Source organism: Marmota marmota, unplaced genomic scaffold (assembly GCF_001458135.2).
Source record: "Marmota marmota marmota unplaced genomic scaffold, marMar, whole genome shotgun sequence".
NCBI lineage: Eukaryota > Metazoa > Chordata > Mammalia > Rodentia > Sciuridae > Marmota > Marmota marmota.
The window spans coordinates 25,318,721-25,345,581 of NW_026000153.1; the positions used below are offsets into that span (position 1 = coordinate 25,318,721).

Sequence of the window (26,861 nt, forward strand, 5' to 3'; positions counted from 1 at the left end):
ATGATATTCTAGTGCTTGATATTTAAGTAACCCCTATTTTATTTAATGCAGTAATTGTTCTATTTTACTAATTAATTATTGTTAATATCTTACTATGTCTAATTAATAAGTTAAACCTTATCATAGACAGGTATGTGTGTATAGGGAAAACACATTGTACATATGTATTTCAGTACTATTCTTGGTTTCAAGCATCCACTGAGTGTCTTGGAATATATCACCTTGAGAATAAGGAGGGATTACTGCATTCATATTTCTTTATAAAATTCAAAATATCACTACCAATTGGAGAGATAAAAATCAAAACTATTCTATTAAGATTTCATCTAATGGGCTGGGCTTGTGGCTCAAGCAGTAGCGCGCTCGCCTGGCATGCGCGGGGCGCTGGGTTCGATCCTCCGCACCACATAAAGATAAAATAAAAAAGTCTGAGCTCTCCTGATTACAACTCATGGACTGTGAATGTGCTTCCAAGATTTCATTTAACTCCAGTCAGAATGGCAATTATCAAGAATACAAGCAACAATAAATGTTGCCAAGGATGGGCGGGAAAAGGCACACTCTTAAATTGTTGGTGGGACTGCAAATTGGTACAACCAAATGGAAAGCAGTATGGAGATTCCTCAGAAAACTTGGAATGGAACTATCATTTGACCCAGTTATCGCACTCCTCATTTTTATCCAAAGTACTTAAAATCAGCATACTACAGTGATGTTGCCACATCAATGTTGATAGCAGCTCAATTCACAATAGCCAAACTACGGGGCCAAGCTAGATGGCCTTTAACAGATGAATGGATAAAGAAAATGTAGTATATCTACACAATGCAATATTACTCAACCTTAAAAAAGAATGAAATTTTGATATTTGAAGGTACATGGGTGGAGCTGGCAATCCCCAAACCAAAGGCCTACCTAATTTTTTCTCTGATATGCAGATGCCAATTCATAATGGTGGTGTGGTGCTAGGGAAAAATAGAGGTACTTTGGATTAGACAGTGGGGGAGTGAAAGGAGGGGAGGGGCTATGGAGGTAGGAAGGAGAGTGGAATAAATCAGACATTATTACCCTATGTGCATATATGACTACATAATGTACAACCAGAAGAAAAATTATACTCTATTTATGTACAATGTGCCAAAATGCATTCTGATATCATGTACGACTAATTAGAATGAATTTTTTAAAAATACCCCCTCTTATTTCCATCTTTGCACACTTGTTTTGCATAAAATATTCCTAAAAAGGAGAACATTTATCTTATAATTCCTTTAGAATAGATTTTTTTTCTAAATATAAATATTTTTAGTGTTTTAAAATTACATTGCAAAATTTCTCCCTGGAACATTGTTTCACCAAATTTTACTCTTAATAGTGAGACTGTAAGAATGCTCATTTTGCTATATAATCACTGGATTTGAGTGTTAATTTTAATCTATTCCAATGACATTGAACAGTTGTCTTATGTTTCTTTGCCATTTTTATGTATACTTTGATGACTTACTTGTTCAGTGTGTACTCCTCTACTAGGGTACTAGCTATTTCTTACTTAATTGCAAGAGTCCTAATATATTAACACTGCCACCCACTATTACATCTCTAGCATATTTTACATTTTCTTCATTTTTTGACTTAATTTTGGTTATGATTTTTCTCCCAACCTAAAAGAATTTTAATTTCAATGTAGCAAAATCTTATAATCTTTTCTTTATGGTTCGGACCGTGTATATGACTATGAGAAATGCCTTTTAAAATGTGTATTCTAATAGTCTCTATTTACCCTACTGAGAGGAAGCACATACAATTCAATAAACTGAAGACTCGGAAGGAGATGTGTGAAATTAAGAAAGATGCTTGGCTTCTCAGAGATCAATTGCCTCTTTCTAACAGTAATAGACTATAACATAGCCCAAAATGAAAGGCTGTAGGAAATAAACAAACAAACACATACGAATTTTACACCAAAAGAAATATTACCAGTCAAATTGTAGGATAGGACCTGGTTATTCTTTTTTAAATCATCCTCTGTCATTTATTCACAGATTATTTTCCACCAAGACCTTTTCAGAAGGCTGTTAGTGCAAAGCCACAGAGAATCTTATGCTCATTCTGAAGCTGTTTGATATTTCATGCCCCCAAGCTTGGCAAATATTAGCTGGAAGATGTAGACTATGATAACAGCGATGGCTTATGCCTCTCCAGGCCCTTGAAAGAGCTTCTGTTGACATAATCTGATGTGTGTCTGCAGCAGCTGCACTCCACACTATTTTACATGCAGCCCCTGTTGTGTGCTGTGCATGCATAGTGAGTCAGTTACTTCCCTAGATTTCTGGCTCAGTACTTTATTTCAGTGATAGAGTCCAACTCTAACCCCATGTGCTTCAGGAAGATATGAACTCCCTCAGATCTCCTGATCAACCTTCAATCATGAGATTTTTATATATACATATATATTTTTTTCCCAAAGATATTATTTGCTAACCATAGGATTCTCCAAGCAGGGTCCTCAGCTCATGTATTTTTATATTCTCAGGGTCAATCACAGGCTACAGGCCATAGGAAGCACTGTGGAGGTTTGCTGAATGATGAATGAATGAATGAATGAATGAAAGAAAGATGGTCCTCTATTTTATTTCTGGTTATATGCTATATTTGACCCTACTTTCTAAATTTAAGACACCCCACACCAGCAGCCTATCACATCTCTGCCACAAGAGTCCCAGAGACATTAATGACTTGGAAACAGCAGTCCTCTTCCACTATGGAATTCTGACCCATTTCTACCACCCAACACCTCTGACTCAACTCTCGGACACTGGAATTTCACTCCTTAGACTCCTCTGCCACAGCCACTTGCCGAGAACATGACCCAGCCCTCTGGATGATATTTGTACAGACCACGGATGTGAAGTGGGAATTCTGCCTCCATGGGACGTACTGTTGCTGGGGATTACAAACCTGAATCTCACAGGACCAACCAAGCCCCACTGCTGTGTCTATGAGCCAGTCACTTTCTTGCATGCTGAGGGATAGGACAGCCACAAAGTGCTTTGTATCTGTCCATGGTCCTGCCTATTATTTCACACAGGACAGTTTACTTCAAACCTTGTAACCCTGGAGACTGCATTTAACCCCTCTAGACTTTCATTCCCTATCTTGATGAAAAGAATATTGTTAACATTTTTATACTATTTTCCAGGAAACAATATGAACCATAATTTATATTTCAAAAACACTGATCCCTTTGGAACTGGGAGAGTCTCTCCCCCCTGCCCGCCCTCTGCTTGAGTATATATGTATAAATCTAATTTGGGGCCTATACCACTATTGCCATTGCTGCTGCCTCTGATTCCACTGCTGCCAGCCTGAGATCTCCTGGAGGTCTTCTTTCTGGGTGCTGCTGCCACAGAAGAAACTGTTGCCCCAGCTGCAACTGAAGCTGACACTGCTGTTGACCCCTGGAGATTGCCTGGTCAAGCTGCTCCCATAGCTGCAGTTTCAGATGCCCCTGCAGCTGCTGCTACTGCTGACCCTCTGCCTGCTGCCAACAACCATCGCTACTACCTCTGCTGCCATGGCCTAGAGGACTGCTTTGGGGGAGACTCCAGGTTTGGTTGTACATGGCTGCACCCATTTTGGGACACCAGCCTGGGCCTGGGGCCTGGGTGTCAACAGGTTACCACCACAAGGGCCTCTGTCTGGGGACTCCAGCTGGCACCTGCAGGTCTAGTGTGGGGGTGCCTGAGGGTTTGGAGGAGCCTGGAGTCTTCCTGCTGAGAGTGCTGGTGGCCCTTCTTGCTGCTGCAACTCAGAGTTGCTCCTTTGTATAAGTATATCCCTGGTGGTCTCTCTGCAACTAGGAGCAGCATTGACATCTTGGGACTTCAGTGTGGCCAAGCCTGAGGTATCTGAAGCCCAGATCTGTGGGATAGAGACTGGGTTTGTGAGGGCTGATCTGGATTTGATGATCCCCGGAGATGTCAGAGACAGGGCTGAGAAACTGTTGAACACTGACAGACAGTTTGACTTTCCAGCAAGATTTATTTTGTTTTATTTTATTTTTTGATTCACTAATCTTCCTACCATATTTGGAACAGAATGTTTTTTATGCATCAGGGTGTGGAGGACAATGATATATGAATGGTGGTTTGCATTTTTGTTGTATTCTATGTCTTCAGTTTTTTCTCTTTGTTTGTATTCTTCCTCTCTCATCTATTTTCTTTCCAACTTTTCTCCAGCCAATAGCCAATCTCTGTCAGCTCCTCTTCCACTATTCCTGCAAATTTTACTTCTAGATTCTTTCTTCCTCCCTCGTGAATATTGCATACTACATTACCACTGTTCTCTCATCCACTATTTAAAATTCTAAAACATTTTAACAAATATTCTATTTGTACTATAGATAGTTATTGAACTCATCATTTTGGTTTAATGTGAGAAAGCAGTAGATGCCTTAGTGGGAGCTATTAGGCTTAAGGCTATAAATGTGTATTCTGGGTGTGGTTGATATTGGTCTCACAAGTAAAGGTGAAGTGCTGGAAAAGGGACACTAAAAATCTACAGCATAGAATTTGTCCTGCCTTAGATCCATACTTTTAGATGTGAAAGCACACTAACAACATGAAAAAAACAAGGGAATAAAGTGCCCCAAACAAACCAAGATGCTTCAAAAACAGAAGCTACTGATAACTCAGTAGAAGAAATGTCCAAGAAGGAGTTCAGATTGTACATCATTAACATTAATATGTAAACTAAAGGATAGTATGAGGAGTGAAATCAAATAAAAACTACAAGAAGTGAAAGACCACTCTAATAAAGAGCTAGAGATCATGAAAAAAAACCACAAGCAGAAATCCTCAAAATGAATGAATCAGTAAACCAAACTATAAATTCAATAAAAACATCACCAACAGACTAGACCACTTGTAAGACAGAACCTCAGAAAGAACCTCTAATCTTGAGAGTAGAGTTGAGCATTTGGAGAAGATGGTAAGAAACCATGAACAGAACATCCAAGAATTATAGGATAACATGAAAAGACAAAATTTAAGAGTTATTGGAATAGATGAAGGAGCAGAGATACAAATCAAAGGAATGCACAATCTTTTCAGTTATATAATAGCAAAAAATTTCCCAAACCTAAAGAATGGAGTGGAAAATCAAATACAAGAGGCTTACAGGATCCCCAATGTACAAATTTACAGCAGACCCATGCCAATACATTTATAATGAGAATGACTAACACAGAGAATAAAGATAAAATCTTAGGCTGTGAGAGAAAAAAAAAATCAAATTACGTGTAGGGGGAAACCAATTTGGATCTCAGCTGATTTCCCAACCCAGACTCTCAAGCTAGGAGGTTCTGGAATAATATCATTCAAGCTCTAAAAGAAAACTGATGCCAACCAAGAATTTTATATCCAGAAAACTTAAGTTTCATATTTAAAGGTGAAATTAAAACTTTCCATGATAAGCAAAAAATAAAGAATTTACAACTAGAAAATCTACACTTACCGAGCATTCTCAACAAAATATTCCATGAGGATGAGATGAAAAAAAAGTGAAAACCAGAAAGGGAGGATCTACACTAAAGGGATATTCAACCAAATGGGAAACTAAGACAAATCAGAAATAAATCAAAATGACAGGGAATACAAATCATATCTCAATAGTAACCTTGAATGTTGATGGCCTAAACTCATCAATAAAAAGACGTAGATTGGAAAATTGGATTAAAAGGCAAGAGCCAATAATGTTCTGTCTTCAAGAGACTCACCTCATGGGCAAAGACATCCATAGGCTGAAGGTGAAAGTATGGGAAAAAGCTTATCACTCATAAGAATTGCTTAAACAAGCAGGGATTTCCATTCTCATTTCAGATAAAGTAGACTTCAAGCCAAGTTAATCAGAAGAGACAAAGAAAAACATTTTATACTTCTTAAGGGAAGTATATATAAGCAGGATATAACAATTATAAATATTTATGCCCCAAGCAATAGAGCATCTATGTACATCAAACAAACCTTTCTCATTTTCAAGAGTCAAATAGACAACAATACAATAAAACTGGCTGACTTTAACACACCTCTCTCATTACTGGACAGATCTCCCAAACAAAAACTAAATAAGGAAACTATGGAACTAAAAAACACAATCAATAATTTATATATATATATATATATATATATATATATATATATATATATATACACACACACACACACACACACACACACATACATACATACATACAGAATATTTCATCCATTTCTTCTCAGCAGCACATGGCTCCTTCTCTAAAGTAGACCATATCTTATGCAACTCTTAGTAAATAAATTTAAAAAAAGAAACGGAGATAATACCCTGCATTCTATCAGACCACAATGGAATGAAATTAGAAGTCAGTGATAAATAAAAAATAGAGGCTACTGTAACAAATGGAGACTAAATAATATGCAATTGAATTATGAATGGATAGTAGAAGAAATCAGGATGAAATAAAAAATTCTTAGAGGTAAATGAGAACACTGACACAACATATCAAAATCTCTGGAACACTATGAAGGCAGTACTAAGAGGAAATAAAATTGAAACAAAAGGAATAATTGAAAAATTTGAGAAAACAAAAAGTTGGTTATTTGAAAAAATAAATAAAATAGTTAAATCCCTGGCCATGCTAATGAAGAGAAAACTCAAATTACTAAAATACATGATGAAGAAGGAAATATCACAATGGACATGTCTGAAATATAGAAGATAATTAGAAACTACTTTGAACATTTATACTCTAATAATATAGAAAATATCAAAGACTTTGACAAATTTCTAGACACATATGACCTACCGAAACTGGATGAGAAGGTCATATGATTTAAACAGGTCAATTTCAAGTAATGAAATAGAAAACACCATCAAAAACCTACCAACCAAGAAAAGCCCAGGACCAGATGGATTCTCATCTGAGTTCTACAAGACTATCAAAGAAGAATTAATGCCAATACGCCTTAAAGTATTCCATGAAAGAGAAAGGAGGGAACCCTTCCAAACTCATTCTATGAGGCTAATTTCACCCTGATACCAGAACCAGACAAAGACACATCAAGGAAAGAAAACTTCAAACCAATATCCTTGATGAACATAGCTGCAAAAATTCTCAATAAAATTCTGGCAAATCACATACAAAAAGATTTAAAAAATAGTGCACTATGATCAAGTGAGATTCATCCCAGGGATTTAGGGTTGGTTCAACATACAGAAATCAATAAATGTAATTTATCATATTAATGGACTTAAAAACAAGAATCCTATGATCATCTCAATAGATGCAGAAAAAACATTTGACAAAATACAGCACACCTTCATGTTCAAAACACTAGAAAATCTAGGGATAGTAGGAACATTCCTCAACATTGTAAAAGCTGTATATGCTAAAACCAAGGCCAGTATCATTCTAAATGGAGAAAAATTGAAAGCATTTCCACTAAAAACTGGAATAAGACAAGGATGTCCTCTTTCACCACTTCTATTCAACATCATCCTTGAAACTCTAGCCAGAGCAATTAAACAAAAGAAAGAAATTAAAGGGATATAAATAGGTAAAGAAGTACTCAAAACTACACTATTTGCTGATGACATGATTCTATATCTAGAAGATCCAAAAAAATTCAACCAGAAAATTTGTAGAACTAATAAATGAATTCAGCAAAATAACAGGTTATAAAATCAACACCCATAAATCAAACTCATCCCTATACCTCAGTGATGAACACACTGAAAGAGAAATTAGAAAAACTACTCCATTCACAATAGCCTCAAAAAACATAAAATACCTGGGAATGAATCTAACAAAAGAGGTGAAACACTTCTACAATGAAAACTACAGAACACTAAAGAAAGAAATTTAAGAAAATCTCAGAAGATGGGAAGATCTCCCATGCTCTTCGATAGGCAGAATTAATATTGTCAAAATGACCATACTACCAAAAGTGTTATACAGATTTAGTGCAATTACTATTAAAATCCCAATGACATTCTTTATAGAATTAGAAAAAGCAATCATGAAATTTGGAAAAATAAGAGAACCAGAATAGCTAAAGCAATCCTTAGCAAGAAAAGTGAAGCAAGAGGCATCACAATACCAGAACTTACACTATACTACAGAACTATAGTAACAAAAACAGCATGGTATTGGCACAAAAATAGACTTGTAGAGCAATGGTACAGAAATAGAGGACACAGAGACAAACCCACATGAATATGGTTATCTCATACTAGACAAGGGTGCCAAAAATATTCACTGGAGAAAAAGATATCCTATTCAACAAACGGTACTGGCAAAACTGGGAAATCTATATGTAGCAAAATTAAATTAAACCTCTATCATTCACCCTGCACAAAAGTCAACTCAAAGTAGATCAAAGACTTAGGCCCTTTGCATTACCTTAGATTAGGTAGAGGGAAGTGATGGGAAGGGGAGGTGCAGGGATGTGGGGATAGGAAAGACAGTAGAATGAAACAGACATTATTACTGTATGTATATATGTGACTACATAACCAATATGATTCTGCAACATGTACTCTCAGAAAAATGAGAAATTATGTCCCATCTATGTATGATATATCAAAGTGTATAAATACATTCTACTGTCATGCATAAATAATTAAAACAAATTAAAAACTTTTACAAAAATATAATTTGGCTGCTTTTCCCCTGAATCAACTGGTTTCTTGATAAACATGTTCTTTGTGCATTCAAAGAGCATAAATAAATACAATGGGAGAAATGTTTCCAATCAAGACCATGAAGAAGTTTCTAGCCACGAGAGATTGTGAATTGGAAGAATGACTCTGATACCTTGCATAAAATAAAAAAAAATCCTCCAATCCTCTAATTACTTTTGAACTCTTAATACACTTATTAAACATGTTATTAATCAGCTTTAGGTGAGCATTTTTGCCAGGAACCGCAAAGGGCATGAATAATCCAATCAGTTCACAAGAGTGAAATGGGGTACTCCATGAAGTGTCAGGCAGACCTGAGGTCAAGGAGCACCTCAAGTTCCGTTACTGTTTGTCCTTCAATCTCCAACCTTTCCAGGGCTTTCTGAAAGCCTCTGCAAAGGTGAGCAGGCATGAAAATACCTTCCATGGAGCACTGCTGGGACACATGCACAAAGTGGTGTGTTACGTACCCAGGCACAGCCCATGCTCAGTAAAAACTTTTACTAGCAACAGAGGAAGTGCTGTGTGAGGGAATAGACAATATAGGAAAATACTCTGTACTTCTGCTCAATTTTCCTGCAAACCAGAAACAGCTCTAAACATCTCTCTCTTTTTTTTTTTTCCTTAAGTGAAAACCCAAACCTGTGGGAAGCCATCGGTGAAATGCATGAGGACATTTTCTTGGCATCGCAGCCAGGGAGGGAATAGGTCTGGCATTTGGAACTTCCTGTGACTCTTCCACAGAGAAAACCACCCAATCAATGCATGTGACACCCCTCCTCCAATCCCTCGCTCTGCTAGAAAGGTCCCACACAGCACTGGAGATGGGGTGACCTGCTGTAGCCACACAGCCTCTCTGAGATGGGTATGACCTGCCTAGATGCCAATCAACCTGCTGACTGCAAGACACCCTCAAGCACGCCTCCACCCTTGAAACCCTACCTCGCCTTTCATGGACGCCCTTAAATAAACCACAGGAGCCATTTTCCAATTGTCTGGCTCCAGCTCCTGTGTGGACTGGACCTATCAGGGGCTTCCATCTTTGAAACTATCCTTTCTAACTCTTTGTTTTTTTGTTCTTCACTAATTGTTCTAGAGTTTAATTCCTCAGGAGGCTTATTCCTCCAAGCAGGCAAGAATGCCCAGACAAAGTGCTGGCCACCCCATGTTAATTTGGAGCCCAGAAAATGCACTACTTGAGAGAAATTTCAAGACAAGGAAAAATTTTCCTGCAAACCAGAAATGGCTCTGAATATCTTAATTTTTTTTTTTTTAAAAATGTGAAAGCCCAAACCAATCAGATATTAATGGAGGAAGAGTACCCCGTTTTCTGACTTTAGATGATTTGGGAGCTCCTTTCTTTTTTCCTCTAGGAATCATGATTTCATGTGCAATTCTCTTCCCTGTCTCACAAATTCATCTGTTTACAACGTAGAAATCACTGTTCTGAAACCGCTGTTTTTTTTTATTTTTCTTTGTTTTTCTGGAGACTCAGTGCTGTTTAGTCAGATTATTTAATAAGTGTCAAGATGGGAGGGGAGTATAGCTCAGGGGTACAGATCTTGCCTAGCATGTGCCAGGCCCTTGGTTCCATCCACAGCACCAAATAGCACCCCAAAACAAGGTCGGGGAACTGGGGCAAGAGCTTAGCTCTCAGGTCTTGTCCCACATCTAAATGTAATCTCACTCAGGTCCTCTGCATAGTGATCTTTAACAACTGCAGAGGGACGGCCATGGACTCCTCCCTCGAGAAGGTGGGAAAAGAGGGTTGATATCACAGCAACAGAAAGATAAAATGTCCCTGGAGGTGGCTATGGCTCTGGCTGTGGGTGGAGAGTGGACTCCAGGGATCCAGAGTTCTCAGTTTGGGTCTTATCTTATCACTGCTTATCAACTAGTTACCTCTGGTGACCTGTGAAACTTAGTAACCTCTCTGAGCTTCGGTGCCTCACCCCCCCACCCTGGCTCCAAACTAGAGGGCACTGCTCCTGGGGCCAGGGCTCAGGCTGTTGGTGCAGAACTGCCACCTTAAAAGGCAATAGCAAAATGGTCCCAGAAATCAGGGGTGCTGGAATCCGAGAGACAATCTTTGAGTGTCAGGAGGGCAGAGACAGGACTATATCTGTAGGCAGAGACCTGAGAGGAGAAGATAGCTTTAATTTGTCGATGCGGTGTTCCGCAGGCACAATCACTTTCCTCATTTTACAGGGGAGGAATCTGAAATCTAGAGACGTGATGCTGGTTGGTAGCAAAGATAAGGCAGAACTCAAGGTTTCCTTTGTCCTTTATGCCGAATTTCCTCTATTAGAATTCAAAAAATTAAGCCAGTGAACATCATACCAAATACCACACATGCACTCACGCACACTTATCACTTTCTTGTACTCATACAATTGCTTTTATATAAATCACAGAGTTCTTTAAGTAAGCCCTCTCTTTAAGTGCCAACCACTAATTGCAGGACGTCCCAAAGCAAGACTCCACGCTTGAAACCTTACCCTGGCCTTTGATGGACCCCCTTAAATAAGCCACAGGAGCCACTTTCTAATTGTCCAGCTCCAGCTCCTGTGTGAACTGGAACTCCTCTTGAGGGGACTGGGAAATTAACGTCCTTGAGGGACAGATTCAGTGGGTGTCACCTGCATCACAGTGCTGTGGTGCAAGACCCTCTTAACACAGGCGGTGCTGTTCATCACAGTAAGTGCCTGCAGACACACCTGAGGGTGTGGGCAACCACTATGTTAAGGTCTTTGCTTATAATCTTCACAAATAAAAGATTCTTCCAGATTCTTATCCTCTTTAACAGATGGTAAGTTTGAGGCACAGAATGGCTAAGCAACTAGACCAAGACTCCACAGCTGGCATGGTCAGGTCACAGCTGAACTGGGGCAGTTTCTGTAGGCACTTGCTCAAGTGAAGGCTCTGGACTCAAACTCAGAGAGCATGCCTAACAGATTTGGCAAATGCCTGTGTGTTGATGAACCCTGCAGAAAGGCAACTTCAGGATGAGAGGTTTAAAAACCCAGCTTCTCCCACAGCCTAATTGCTAATGAGTTCCTAGAGGACACAGCAGGGGGGCTCTATGGCTAAGGGATTGGCTAAGGGATCATGTTCATTGCCAATGGAAAAGCAAAGCATAAAGGGGTGGGTTTGGACAGCTCTTTGCTGGAGGTGTGACCATAGCTAAGCCCATTGAGCTCTCTGGTCTCCTCTTTTAGTCCATTCAGGCTGCTATACAAAGTACCACAGACCGGGTGGCTTATAAACCACAAATATTCATTTTGCAAAGTCCCGGGAGTGGGGGGCATTGGGGTCTAGGATCATGAACAGGTTCTTGTGAAGTCTCCTCCTAGACGGTGAACTGCTGACTTCTCCCCATGCCTTCATATGAAATGAGGGATAAGGACTCACTTTAGTGTCTCCTCTACAGGGGGACCTGCACTTTACAATATTGTACTTTTCAATATCACAGTTCTCTATGACAGCATTCTTTCTCTCCACAGCCACAGGGAATAGAAAGAGCAGCAGATTTGCGTTAAGAGGAAACCCTCCTTGAGTCCAGCTCTGGTGTAGGAGTCTGTGCTGCTGTTGGCCAATGCCTTGCCCTCTCTGAGTCTCAGTTACCTCATTTGTAAAGCAAAACAGGACAGAGAAATGATGTAGGCAGAAAGCAATTTGGATTTCAAATACGTGTCTAGTGTGTGTTATTGTTGATGTTATGAAAGAAAGGTGGGAGCCTATACCCCTGAGCTGGTCAGATGATTTCACTGTGATAGGAACAGCCATGGAAACAGGAGACCAAAGGGAGAAAATCACCACTAAGATCAAAATCCATGGGAATGACTTTCTCTTCTGGGGATTTGACCACTATTCCTCATTCATTCCCCGTTTAACCAATAATGCCCCATTTGGGTATTTTCTTGGTTGACAATTCACTATGGCATAGAACCACACAGAAAGTGATGATTTTCACATTCACTCTTGTGGGAAAATGCCACTATTTCTAATCACATCTCTGGAAACATGCGGTAGCCTGCATTGAAGAGACGGCTGAAAAAATCCATAACTTAAGCAAAACAAAGAATGTCTGGGATATTGATATTATTTCAATTGAGTCCTGACCAAAGACAATTCAAATAGTTGCAGTGAGAATATTTGTGGGGTTGGGGAGCCTTCTTGCACTTGACATTGTCCCTGTGTGCCTGATTACAATATACATAATTACATGGACATAGTATGCCAATTTGCCCTGCTTACAACTGCTGGGCAGGGATTTCTCAGTGCCACCAGGATCCCGTCTGCCCCCTTCAGTGTGTCTGCAGGCACTTACTCTTATGAACAGCACTGCTTGTGTTAAGAGAGTCGTGCACTACAGCACCATGATGCAGGTGACACCCACCCAATCTGTCCCTCAAGGATATTAATTCCCCAGTGCCCTCAAGAGGAGGGAGTTGTGCAGTTCTTTCTGTGAGTTGCCACATTTCTTTCAGGAAAAAAAACAGGAGAGCACAGAAAGACCACCATGGAGGGATTATAAGCATGAATGCCAGTCTCTGTTAGTTTTTCTCATCCATTCAAATTTTAAATTGTAAATTGTAAAACATTTAAATTCAAAATCATTTGAATCTTATCACTTTCATTCATGTTTGCTATTTTTAAAAAGTTTAGATAAGAACTACTATGTCATTTTAATTTTAACATTTCTCCCTCGTTCTCATTTTATTTCAGTGTTATGCCAGGAAAGATTTTCCTTAGATAGAAAGCATTCTCCCACCTTCTTAAACATGTTTGTTTTATTCCTTATTCACCCCCTCAATTCTTTCCCTCTTTCTCTTACGCTTTTGAAGTCACATTAATAGTCTACAAGAGATCATAGCCATCTGCTTTTCTTATAGGCTTGACATGATTTGAATTATGTTCTAGCTAGTTGCTTCTTTTCAAAACATTAATAACATCCTGTGACCATGTCATATATTGGTTTATCATCTATTATAAATATTGGACACCTGGCATTGTGAATCTATTTGGTATGCCTTGGCACTCTCGTTGGGGAGTCTCATTTTTTTTTCATGAGCCAGATCAGTAGTAAATATTGACTTCCCAGTTCACTGTGACCCTTCATTATTCCTTATATTGCACAGTTGCCGGCTTATTACCCGATGTTGCCAAGAAGCCTAGATTTGAGGCTCTTCCAAGTCAAATCCCAAGAACACATTTACATTTGCTTGCCAGCTTCTATTGTCAAAAAAAATCAGTTTTGCCTAACCTCCCACTAAACATTTGGTATGAATTTTCTCATTTATCACTCAACAAAACAGCAAGCTGAGTATTATTATTATTATTATTATTATTACTATTAGGCCATCAAGTGCACAAGAAAGTGTCATATTCTCACAAGCCAGTGTTATGATAGCTTGAGAGTCTATCACATAGATCCCAGACCCCAACAGGGCCTTCCACACAGGCTGGGAAGGCAGTATCTGCAACTGAAATGCAGTTCTAGGGATCCTGCCCGTTCACCCCACACAGGAGAACAGGAGAACGTGGCTTCCAGTAAGAAGTATGAGCCTCCTCATCCGCCTCTTCACATGGGTTGATCTCAGTGGAAACAGAGACTGAACAAACTCTAGTCTCCTTTGTGGCCCAAAAGAGGTGCTTGTTCTCATCTTCTCCAAAATAAAGTGGGTTGAATGGGTGCCGTACAGAGCACCATGCAAGCACTCTGCCTGTTTTCTCTATTTGAACATCAGCTCTGCAAAGCAGCAACATCGCCCCCCACTCCACCCTTAGAAAAGAGGAAATCAACTTGGGCAAGCACATGCTTATCTCAGCCCATGCAGCTCCAGAGTGGTTTTTTAACATATGGCTTTTTTACATATGGAAGACAAGCCCATTTCCCTCTTGCCTAGGGTCCCTCAGCCACCACTCAGAATGCCGTGGGATTTCAATATTTCCTAGAAGCCCATGTGCCAATGGATGCTCCCTATCCTGGCAAGGTGTATTTGTGTCCCTGAGTGTCTCCATTCAGAAATGTTTATAAGCGCTGAGAAAAACATCAAGACCATTCTTCTAAATTGCTTAGGGTTCTAATTTCCCCAGAACCTTTCCCCAGACTTCCCACAAGACACAAGTTGAGGTTCCAAGAGCATAGGGTAAAGCCTACAGAATAATTGACATTTCCAAGAAGGGAAAACAAATATCACCAGATCCCCCGCCATTTCTTCCAACGCACAGAGGATTGAAAGGAGAATTTTATTTTAATTATTTTATTCACACTGACTGTGCACAGAAGCTTACCCACCCTGTGCCCAGGAGAGAGAAAAAGAGGATGAGGTAGACAGGATTTTGTCTCCTTAAAAAACATCCAGACACCTCTATATGCTACTGCATCGTTGTTCCGGGATGTCTGCTGTCCTTGCTTAGGGCTCGTAAGACCACCAGCTGGAGCATGGGGTGGCCCTCAACAAAAAGAGTCTGTTTCTCTCTGACACCCTTGACAACTGCAAAGAGGGTCAGTGGTTACACAGCAGGTGCACCTTTATTTTGATTCTGTTTCAGATGGAGTAACACTGCTTATGTGAATGAGAAATTATCTGTAGGGAGCAGAACCCTGCAAGCCTTTGAGAGAGAAAGATGATTAAGGGGAAAATCCAGGTCACCTGCTGAATTTCAGTGGACCACTCAGCAGCATCTTGTCATTTACTTGCTCCCAATTATTGAGCACCTACTGCGTGCCTGACCCTTTATAAAATCAGACCTCCTATTTTATTTATATTTTACTCCAGTCCCGTGGGAAGATGCTAGTAGCTCTCCTTCACCTGCAGAGCACACCCGGTCCCTGAGCCCCACAGCCTCCTCCTTCCCCACCTCACTCCACAGCCTCTAGGGCTCTATGTGCACAGGAACCAGCCTGGAAATCAATTTCCACTCACTTGGTTATGCTGCTATCATGGCTCAAAGAACATGTGCTAAAAAATAACATTCAAAGTTCCAGATTCTTTGTTGTACTTGTTGCTCAGAGAAGACTCAAAAGAATTAGGCTGACCTAGGTTGGTACCTAATTTCTTAAAAAGTTCCCATAGCACCCCCACCACCTGCACACACTAGATGTTCAGCTGTCTCCTCTGGCAGTCTTAGCCTTCCTTCTGAAGGAGAGGGAGTCAGACAGGTAGAGCCAACTGCAAAGCACCCACCCCGACCCCCAGGTTTGCAGCCTTCCAGGATGTGGACGCTAAGGTCTGGCCCTGAGCCATGAGGACAAAGAATCGTACTCACAGGCAGCCGGGAGTTGCTTCTCTCTGTCCGCTCTCTCTCTCCCTTCTCCTTGGTGACAGTTAAAAGACACAGAGGATGCTATTGCCATTTATGTAGACAAAGTGTCCGCCTCCCTGAAGCCAATCAGAGCAGCTTGCTCTGCATTATTTACCCAGAGCATCTCCCACTCTCCCAGCACCTCCTGCCCCCCACAGGATGTGAGAGTCATCCAGGAGCCCGGCAGAACGAAGTGGAACAGTGCAGTCTGTGGGGGCCGTGGAAGTGGCCAGGGAAATATGAGCCCCGAGTTCCTGGTCCCTGTATGGGATTCAGGGCCAGCACTCCCGGGCACTCTTCTGGCTACTCAGAAACCACAGGCTCCATTCCATGGGTAAATAAATGGTCAGCCCCGCATATGAGGAGCCCTTCTCGGGGTCTGCTCCTTCTGTGAGAGACTACTGTGACTCTCCTTATGCAGGAGGGAGAGAGATGCAGGGTGCCAAGCTGCTTCCTGGATCAGAAAATGAAACCAGGAGCAGATTAGGATTTGAACCCAGGATCATCTCACTCCAAGCCCTGTTCTGCGACCCTTCAGCCTGCTGATGTTCAAAGCAGCACTTATCTCTCCTCTGCCCGTGGGCTATAATGGGAAGAAGCATCCAGGCTGACAGTGCAATTCAAGGGGCTGAATTTAGTTTCTCTTTAATGTGCACACAATCATGTGAGCCTAGCAAAGGGTCTGGGTTGTGCAGATGAGGAAGGGTGGAGAATAGGAGTCAAGTCAGATAAGCAGCAGCATGCAGGTTCCTCTGTCCCACACTCACACATGCATGCACACACATGTGTCCATATGCACACATTTGCCACACATGCACTAAAGCACATATGAGTACACTTTAACACATGCATGTACACACACATACAGGCACAACACATATACATGTTCAGGGCCACACACACGCATATACATGTTCAGGGCCATGGCACAGTCCTGAGTCATGACTTCCACGAGGAGAGTTGTCCAACTCCAGCTTTAAGCAGGATCTCTGCACAGGAGCAGGAGCCAGGATGCAGGCAGAGCCCTCCAGGGCATCAGGATTCACAAGGCGGCAGGGCTGCAGTGCAAGGAGCAGGGAATGGCTGAGGATAACTGAGAGGACCTGGTCCTACGGGTGGGGTGGGCAGCAGCCACGTGGAGCAGAAAGGCATAAGGGGATTAGGCTGGTCTGCACAGATGGGAGCTCCTGAGCGCCCCAGGCGCCACCATCAGGGTGAGCTGGGAACAGAAAGGAGGATGGCTCACGCTCCCATATGGAGCTCAGCCCTGACCACAGAGGAGAGGCAGGACTGGAGCTCTGCAGGAAGAGCCAGTATCAAGCTGAACAAATAGTCTCCTAAGCTAACACCTCCCTGTCCTGAGGTACAAAGGCAGCCCAGGCTTGACCTTGCTCAGATACCTGTGATCAAGTGGGGAACTTGGAGTGCAGGATTGACCAGGAGCTTGGGGGACTCCATTAAGCTAAATATGTGCACACAGGACTCCAGTGGGTTGTTGAAGAACACATAGCTCTATCCAGAACAGGATACCAAAAAATACTGGCTACACACAAAAGCCCAGGTTATGGTGAGGAGTTGGATACAAATGCCTAGACCCGGGGAATGGTGCTGTGAGTGGAAACTTCCATTTCATAAAGAGTCACCATAATAATGCCTTGCATTTTAATTAGCATAAGATAAATTCCATGTTTGTATAATTATGTCAAAGTAGATTCTACTGTTATGTGTTAGGTGCAGGACAGGCTGAGTAAGCTGTCTGCAGGGCATGCCAAACAAAGTTAGCTGCAGGATGACCTGGCCGCTCAAACCCTCTGTCTGATTCTTTATCACCTGTTTGCTTCAAGCCCAAACGCCCAAGCCCCCGCTCAAGGCTGAGCGCTTCGCCCTCCTGCTCAAGGCTGAACACGTAGCCTGCCGCTCAAGGCCAAGCACTTAACCCCCTTGTGTGCCAACAAGGCAGCTTGCAAACCCAGAGACCCTGTTAGATTTAGGCAGCACAGCAGAAGGGCTATAAAAGCCTTCCCCAGCTGCCCCTCCCACTTCTTTCCTTCTTTCTTTTCTCTTTGTTGCACTGCTGCAATAAAGATCTCTTGGTTGCTCTGAGTGTTGTGGTCACTTTCCTTTCATTATGCGTAACTAAAAATCATCCATAAAAATAAAAATATTGTGGTAAGTGAAGAAAAAAGTTTCTGTTATAGGCATTTTTACACAGGACCATTCAATCTCTCAAAACTACTTTATGAAGTAGCTATTATCATCAGCCCTATTTTACAGATGAAGAAACAGAGGTCCAGAGAAGTTAGAAAATGTATTGAAGTTCACACAGCTCAGAGTATCCCTGAGGGCATTTCATATCTCCTCATCAGCAGGCCAGCTTGCGTGGGCACGGCTGGGTCTGCCTGCTGTGCTGCATTACAGAACAGAGTGGCTCATGAAAGAATAAGCTGAGAGAGAAATCTACAGCTGCCAACTGTGGTTGTGCTGCAGGTGTGTGAAAGAGGGTGTGTTCTCACCGGAGGGAGGAGCTCTCTCATTGTGGTTTTAGTTTATATTCCTGATGATTCATGATGTTGACAAAAGTTTTCATAAACCTTTTGACCAATTGTATCTTTTTTTTGTTTGTTGTTGCTTTTAGAAGTGTCTGTTGAAGTCCGTTGCCTATGTTTTAATTGGGTTACTCATTATTTTGCTACTGACTTTTTTGAGTCTCTTACATGTTCTGGATATTTACCCCTTGTCCGATGTAGAGTTTGCAGATATTTTTCCCATGCTGAAGGTTGTCTCTTCACTACCACATGATGACACTCATGAAGAATATAAAAAGTGGATTTCACAGAATCTGAGAGCAGAATGGTGGTTACCAGAGGCTGCGGAGGATACCAAGGAGCGAGGAATGAGGAGAGGTTGATGGGGGGAATAAGTTACAGTTAGACTGAAGCAAGAAGTTCTGATGTGCTACTGCACAGGAGGGTGATGACAGAAAAGGACATTGTACTGTGTATCTCCAAGATCCTAGAAGAATGGATATTGAATGTTTTTATCATAAAGAAATGATAAATGCTGGAAGAGACAGTTATGTTCAACCTGATTTAAACACTGCACAATGTATACATGTACTAAAACATCACAGGGTACCTTTACTGGGTAAAATTTTATTTTTTAATTTCATATGAGTTAACAAAAATAAGAGGCTGGGGAGGAGACTCATGATGCCCAGGAAGACCTGGGACCACGCTTGGACACCCGGAGGGAAAACAAAGCCCTGGAGAGGTTTGGAGCAGAAAGCAGACAAGTCTCAGGTCCGAGTTGAAAAATCACAGAAGCTGTTGCTTGGAGAGTAAATTGGAGGTTTGGGCAGGAGCGGGAGACAGTCGACGGATCTTGAGATTTACTTAGGAGGTAGAAAAGAAGCTGTGAGCTGGTGTGCAGAAGGTACAGAGAAAGCACAGGGACTCGAGGTTCTGGAACCGGGTCTGCCTTCACCACCCAAGAGGAGTAACTCTGGGCTTCACCCATCCACAGTGATAATGACCATGTAGAATTGACATCAGAAATGAAACAGTAGGGATGAATCTATTTAACCAAAGATATGCAAGGCTTGTACTTCTGAAAAAAAAAAATAGAAATAAGTGCCCATCCCTGAAGAGGAACATGATTATAAATATTTCTCTTTTCCTCCAATTGGTGAGCAGATTCAATGTTATTATAATCAAAATCTCAACATGGGTCTTTGAATCTGAAATATGAATGGAAAAGCAAAAGCTGAAGGAAGGCCAGTGCATATCTGAGAAAGAAAAATATGATGGAGATATTGTTCTGCAGTCATGAATATAATGATGCTAAAAGAATGTAGTGTGTGGGATGTAGAGATAGACACATGGTCAATTAAACAGAACAGAGAGCCCAGAGAAAGTCCCTCCAAATATGGAAAAATTAACAAACATGGCATTTCAGGTCAATCAGGAAAAAAAAAAAAAAAAACAACTGGCAATTCGCTTGGAAAAACATGGAATCCTGATGGTTTCATCCTGATTGTGAAGGGTAAACTTTTGAAGCCAACAGAAGAAGAGGATTTCTTAAATGACTCATTTCTTCAGTTAACCACAAAATAGTGACAAATTTGACTAGATTCATGAGAATATCTGTTCTTCAAACTATAGAAACTAGAGAAAGACCTTTAAAAGATATACTGATAATGATGAGACAGGTGTATGATATAAAAGACCTTATCAATAAGCAAAAGCCAGCTCCATAGAAACACAAGCGTTTGTCAGAAGTGAAAATACAATTTCTCATCCATATTGAAAAGAACTTTCAGTTGGTAATCCAAGAAAGGATTTCCTTTCCTCCAGGAAATTGCCCCAAAGCAGCAGTTTATTGCTAACTTATAGAATTGTAATTGAATTCTGTGTATTGACCCTTGTACTATACCTAACCATATTCTCTTGAACGTTTTAATAACGTGTCTGTTAATTCAGGTTGATCTCCATGTAAACAATTGTTTCTTTCTAGACTATTTACCTTTGATTTATTTCCTGGCCTTAGTGTGCTACTGCTGTGCTAATATCATAGCCCCAGGCCACATGTGGCTGTTGAGCTCTTGAAATGCAGCTTGTGCTACGGAGAAATGAATGCTTAATTTATTTTTATTTGATTAATCTGCAGTCCAAAAACTGAAGTAGTTTTTTAAAATTCCCCATTATGCATAATTGGACTACAGGACTACACTTTGCTTCAATTGTTGTAGATCATATTCATACTGTTGTAATACAAATATATGTTTTACTTTTTTAAAATGGGGCTACTAGAAAATGTCCCTGCTCAGGACATGGTTGATTAGAAGCAGTGGTTGCAAACATTCTATCAGATTGGCTATAAAAGGAGTGCTTCTCACATCTCACTATTAATTGTAGCATTTGACTGAAATTCTTTACTATGTTTTCTCCTATGCTTATTTTTACAATTAATAGATGTGTAATTTTTATCAAATTCATTTCTATGTCAAAAGAGAGAAGTCATATGACATTCCTCATGTAGATTGTTAATGGGATGAACCACTGTTCAGATCTAGAATGTTCCACAAAGGCCTATGTGTTGAAGGCTGTATCCCCAGCCCAGTGTACTGTTGGAAAGGGGTGGAAATTTCAAGGATGGGGGCCTAATGGAAGTTAGGTCATTGGGCATGTGCCCTTGAAAGGAATATTGGAATTCCAGCAATTTCCTCCTCCTTTCTTTAGCACCTGGCTATGAAGTGAATGAGTTTCCCTCTGCCATAAGTCCGTGGCATGACATTCTGCCTCATCAAAGACTCAAATCATGAACTGAAACCTCCAAAACTGTGAGCCAAAATAAACCTTTTATTTTTTTTATGTTGATTATCTCAAGTATTTTGTTTTAGCCACAGAAAACTATTCTAATAGCATTAATAAATTTTCTCATTTTCAAGTATATTTTTACTCTCAGGATAAAACTTGGATGCACTACCATTTTGTGTAGAACTTTTGCATCTATTTCATAAGTAAAATTGTAACCAGGCACGGTGGTGCATGCCTGTAATCCCAGTGGCTCCGGAGGCTGAGGAAGGAGGATCTCAAGTTCAAAGCCAGTCCCAGCAAAAGTGAGGCGCTAAGCAACTCAGTGGGGCTTTGTCTCTAAATAAAATGCAAAATAGGGCTGATAATGTGGCTCAGTGGTCAAGTGTCCCTGAATTCAATTCCTGGCATCTCCACACTCCCAATTGTATTTTCACTTCCTAAAATCAACTTGCTCTAATTTAAGTGTCAAATTATATGTTCTTATAAACTAATCCAAGGACAATTTCCCCTCTTGATTCCCAAAACAATAATTTTTAAATTTGGAGTTGTACAATCCTTAAAAAAGTGTTAGAAATCACACACAAAACAATTTAGGCTCTTCCTCTCTTATTGAGGGAATGTTTTAAAGGAATCTACTTATTTAATTATTAAAGAACTATTCTGAATTTTTATTTCTCCTCAAATCCAATTTGATGTTATTTTGTCAATTTTTAAAAAAATCAATGACAAGGTTTTTAAAAGTGATATTACCTTTTTGCTTCACTGGGTCTATAATTATATCCTTTTTCTCATTACAATGGTATTGCTTATTTTTCTCTATTTTTATCTGTAGTTAATCTTGCCAGAACAGTATCTATTTAATTAGTGTTGGAGCTTTTTAAAAAATTGGCTTTTTTGACCCTCTCTGTTTCACCATTTTTTTCTTTTCATTGACATTTTTCCCCTCATGATATTTATTATTGTCTGCATTCACTAATTTTTTGGTTTATTCTGCTGTTCTTTTCCTGACATCTTTGGTTGGTAGATTGTCTCATTAATTTTTGGACTTTTAAACTTTCTAATATAAGTATTTACAACTATATACTTTCCTCTCTGCACTGCTCTCAATACACAACTCAAAGTTTAATTTGCAGCACTTTTTTATTATCATTTATAAGTAGTATATAATTTCTATTACATTTTTTTTGTTGGTGCATGAGTTATTCAGTAGCATTTCAAGAAAGGTCCAGATACATATATATAGCAAGAAAGAGAGCATTTGCTTAGCTTTTTAGTTATAATTTAATTGACTTAATTAAATGGTGATCAGAGAACACACGTTTAGAATTGTATGATGTCCTTGGTGGAGTGGAACTTTTGTCACTTCATATAATAAGACACTAAATTACTGAGTTGACTGTGTGATGAGAGTTCTCTGAGAGATGATGAGATTTTCAATATGGACTAATATTACCTCTGCTTTTGTGAGCCTTTCAGGTGCACTTGAGAAAGAACTGTGTTTTCTAATTATTAGGGCTAGGGTCCCATATATGTCCAATATGCCAAGATTGTTACTTGTGTTGTTGACATTTTCTGAACTTTTACTAATATATTGTTTGTTTGATCTGTCATCCAATTTACTACACCGTCAGCCTCCGAGTCTGAGGATTTAGTAAAACATGGATCGAAAATATTTTTTAAAATGTTATCTAAGCATCTACAGGCTATTTTTTCTTGTCATTATCTCTGAATAATATAGTATAACACCTGTTTGTGTAGTGTTTACATTGCAGTAAATAACTAACTAATAAAATGTAACTAACTTAGATATGATTTAAAATACATGGGAAGATAGCATAGGTTATATGCAAATATTTTGCCACTCAATATTAGGCACTTGCACATCAGCAGATTTTTTTTATCCACCGGGGTCCTGGAACCCATCTTTCATGGATACAGAAGGACAATTATAATTGGTCAAGATGTATTGAGATTTCCCAATATGGTAATATATTTGTTGTTTTCTCCCCATAGTTGTACCAAGATTTCCTTTATATATTTGAAGCTCAACATGTGTTTAGAATTGTATGATGTCCTTGGTGGAGTGAAACTTTTGTCACTTCATATAATAAGACACTAAATTACTGAGTTGATTACTCAAGTGACCCTACACAAACATGAAAACCTTTTCTTTGAGCCTGAAAATAGCTGTTTCTTCACATGCTCGGCATGCTTCATGCTTTTTTTTTTTTTTTTGGAATGGGGATTGAACCACTGAGCCATATTCCTAGTCTTTTTTCATTTTTTTTTTTTTTTATTTTGAGAGGGCCTCAATAAGTTGCTGAGGCTGGCTTTGAACTTGCAATCCTTCTGCCTCAGTCTCCTGAGCTTCTGGGATTACAGGCACGTGCTACCTGGCTCCTGGGTAATTTTAACACTGAAAATTTTGATTTAGATTTCAAACAGTGCCAACATTGCTGTGGATCAAAGTATGTCATGCATCTACTCTGAGAGGCAATCAGAGTAAAAACTCTACCAGGGCATCTGTTTTGTGCACCTTCTTCTAGGTAAACCCAAAGAGTAAGACTAAATGTTGAACTAATTTGACCCCAGCATTCTGAGAAGCATTTATCATCCATGACTTCCTTGACTCATGGAATCATCCAAGAGCACGTCCTTTATGGCTAGTGGACCATGAAGCACCAAGGGCTGAGCCCATTTTGTTGGGGGATGTCTCAGAACTGGGAGCAAAGGGCTGTTTGTAGGGAGATCTGCCTAGAAGGCCATGCCAGCCCTAGTTGGTTTGATGGCTGCTGACCCTGTATACTGTCTTGGATGCCCAGAACTTTCTGCCCTCCCTCTAGCCCTGTACTTCCCCTTCCCTTCCTAGCTGTGCCCTGGCTGCCTCACCTGGCATGTCCCAATCCTCACCCACATCACATTCCCCTCCTACTCACAGTCCTGCTCCTTCACCACATCTTTGATCCTACAACTTAATCTCAAGAGGTTCTCATGGGGCCCAAATAAGTGCTTAAAATTTTTTCTCAGAATGGCAGGAGTGCAGAAAGTACTGGGCTATGAAGTTGAGAACAATTTCTGTTCTAATTTTATCTTTCCTACTTATGAGATTTTTGCCCTTCCCCCCTTAGTACTTCTTAATTTGCCCACTTGTGAAATGAGGCTATGGTTAGAGATAAAGGATGCAAATCTCTTTTTGGATGGAGCCTGACACAATCTGAATATTTAAAAATTATGGTTTTAACTCACATTGGATGAGGACCACTGATTTCTTCTCAAGGATTCTATCTTCTAATGGCAATTATAATCAGCACAAAAGTTGGCAGGAAAGAGCTTTGAATTCTCCTCAACTCACACTGCTTAGGTAAAAAAACAAACTTAGCTCTAAGTAGACAATACCACGTGTCAAAAAAAAAAAGAAAAAAAAAGAGAGGGCCCTTCACAGAACCATGGATATTATTCAGATCACAAATAAGTTTTCATATTTATCATATTTATTAATTATCTCACACGTATATGTTGAAAATGTTCTATAATTTAATCCTCACAATGCTCCCCACAAGTTAGGTACCATTAAAATTCTCATTTTAAAGAAAAAGAAACAGAGGCTGAGGGGAATGAAGTACCCACATCAGCTCAGTGGTACATGGTAGGGATAAGTAGATTTCATGTGTCACCTGCATTTGCTGTAGAGTTGCAGGCATGAAGTCATTTTCAGGTACTCAGCACATGACTGTGTATGTGTGTATGTCTGTGTGTGCACGTGCGCGCCTGTGTGCATCTGAGTGGGCAACCAGCCAGATAGTCCCCATAGAACTGAACCTCTGCTAAACTTTCAGCACAAGAGGGAGCATTTGGCTAATAATAACCCACATTTTTCCAGAGAGTTATGCTTGCATCAAATATTCAATAATGTGCATTCCAGGAGTGAAGTTTGAGTGTTACCATTTCTAACAATAGTAATATGATAAGAGTATAATGCCAGAGACTCACCTGCTAGGAATTCTGGTTCCTTACTGGTTGACTCTCCTGTCTGGGATCCTTTAGCTTTGGAAACTGAGAAGCATGTGGAGAAGCAGCTGAAAACTTGGTGTTCAGCAGTTACGTTCTTTGCAACTTGGAACCCACGTTTCCCTATCTGTATTTGTAGTCTGTGTACTGGTTAAACATTAATTTCTGATGGTATAAAGGTCAAGGCAATTCAAATAAGGTGAGAGGGAGGAGATCTTCTCTGGGCTTCTAAGAAAGTTTTTTTTTCTGTTGAACCTATATCATTCTAATCTCTAGCAGTTTGGGTCTTTAATTTTTTTTTTTTTAATTTTAGTTGTATATGTATGTATGAATGTATTTATTTATTTATTTATGTGGTGCTTTGGATCGAACCCAATGCCTTACATGTGCTAGACAAGTGCTCTACCACTGAGCCACAACCCCAGACCCAGTCTGGGTCTTTCTTAGAACACAACTCTGTATGCCTACTCCATTTTCCCAACAGTTCCAATTAGGTCATTCCACAAATTCCAGCACTGTCACAGGTAAAGTCCACTTTAAAGATGGCTTCCTGCCCCTGGAGTCAGCTCCAACACAGCCTGTAGGTTTCTAGTACTGCACATGAAAAATTATGGCTGGAAACTTTATGTCTGGATAATTGGCAGAACCCAAGCGCCATCTTCCTTCCCCAAATCCATTGAAATGATGGATGAGATATGTGAAACAACACTTCAAAAATGAGATTTTGGCCAATTTCTAGAAAAACAAAAGTTGACAGTTTTACTGGGGCAAGGAGCTGAGAAAGCAGCAGTGAGAAAAGCACAGGAAAACTGCAGAGAGCTTGGGCGCTAGGCTTCTAGGTAGACCCGAAGAGGCTGCCAACTCATACCAGTGGGGGTATGCTGTGTTTGGAGCAACACACTAAAGGACTGGACACAAGGCAATAGAGGGCAGAATGGCTGTCACCACAGGTGTTTGTTTCCCAGGCTAAGAAATAATGTCATGAATTGAAAGTGTTGAAAAGAATTTTGAAGCAATGAGATTGGTTAGAGTTGAGAGAGCTCTAGGGGGGCAAGGACAGGGTTGTGGGGCCGGGAGCCAAAGATTTATACTGTTGGAACTGGGACCTTAGAGAGGAACAGAGTGACACTGATGAGACTCAATACCTCTACAAGAGCCACTGGAGAAAAGGGAAGAAGGAATTGTAATTCAGCCACAGAGGGACACACACCAAAGGGCTCCCCACCCAATCTCCCATGAACTGATGGGCCTTAGCAAGGGAAGGACACCTTATGAAGGACAGCATCTGTGAAGGTTCTGAGGCTAGAAAGAGTGTGGTGTCTTCAAGGTCCTGCAAGAGAGCCAACCCCAGAGTACTATACAAAGTGGGGGCTCTTGCAAGCCATGTTATATAACGTGTATCCTCTAAACTGTAATGGAGGGCACTGAAGTGTTTCCAGAAAGCTGTTCCCTTAACTCATTTTTGTTTTAAAATCACTCTGTTATGGTTTTGATGTGAGTTTTCCC

At 40.3% G+C, this 26,861-nt stretch overlaps 1 protein-coding gene across 3 annotated transcripts in view; it reads right to left on the reverse strand.

Annotated features, from left to right (window-relative positions):
• Positions 1–25,489, reverse strand: part of Ddc (dopa decarboxylase) — a 108,440-nt gene extending 82,951 nt beyond the window's left edge. For all 3 annotated transcript variants that reach the window (XM_015490340.2, XM_015490341.2, XM_015490342.2), the window contains exon 1: positions 25,338–25,489. The gene's annotated coding sequence lies outside the window, so the exon portion shown is untranslated. The remainder of the gene's footprint in view (positions 1–25,337) is intronic.
• Between the last annotated feature and the right edge of the window lie 1,372 nt (positions 25,490–26,861).